A 977-nucleotide genomic window follows, 5' to 3' on the forward strand; every position below is an offset into this window, starting at 1 on the left:
ATGCATTATCGTATGTTCTTATTATTTTTATCTACCTAAGTTCAATTCTGCTTGTTTTGTTACTAACGGTGCTACACATTCTGCGCATTTTTACACATAGAGATTTTTGCTGAAGTTTGTTTGGCATGCATGGATTTTCTACCTAAGTTCAATTCTGCTTGTTAAACATTTTGGGATTTTACTTGTATTTATACTTTGAGTTTTTATTTAGCCTTTGAGTACTTAAACATTTACATAAACTTGGGTTCTTACCACATTGATTTCTTGCATCTAAGTTTTTCTTTTATTTGGGTTCTTGACTCCGCTATTACATTTTGAAATTTGGATCTAAGCTTTTTTTCTTTTAATTGAGTTCTTGACTCCGCTATTACATTTTGAAATTTGGATCTAAGCACTTTTCTCTTTACACACATGTGGTGTGTGTTTCTATGAATTAACTCACGTGGGCCTGTACAATATGTGTTTAGATATTTTTCTCGTTACCAGGTATAGGCATAATTAATCTTTACAAGGTATCGGTGTATTAGTGTGTGATATCATGATTTTGTCTGTACAAGGGATAGGTATACTTAGTGTGTGTTTTATGATTTTATCTTTACAAGGTATCGGTATATTAGTGTGTGATATTATGATTTTATCTGTACAAGGTACAATTAGTGGGTGTTTTTATGATTTTGCATTTGAAGTTGGAGGAGGTTGCTCGTGTATTGTTCACAGCACGACATGCGGACAGATCGGACTTGCTGATTGCGGGCGGGCTTTTAAGCGGACGGACTTGTATTTCGTAAGGAAGCAAAAACGCTTCCTTACAGTATATTAATTAAAAATCTTTAAAAAAAACAATATATTAGACGTTTCATAAATAAAGTATATTTTTACTCAGCTAAACTAATGCCGCTGACCGACTTTGATTTATTAACAAAATAGCTGGAAACTAAGGAGACACCAACGAGATTTCCACAGAAACAATATGAATC

This window comes from Glossina fuscipes, unplaced genomic scaffold (genome assembly GCF_014805625.2).
Source record: "Glossina fuscipes isolate IAEA_lab_2018 unplaced genomic scaffold, Yale_Gfus_2 133, whole genome shotgun sequence".
In the NCBI taxonomy this organism is placed as follows: domain Eukaryota; kingdom Metazoa; phylum Arthropoda; class Insecta; order Diptera; family Glossinidae; genus Glossina; species Glossina fuscipes.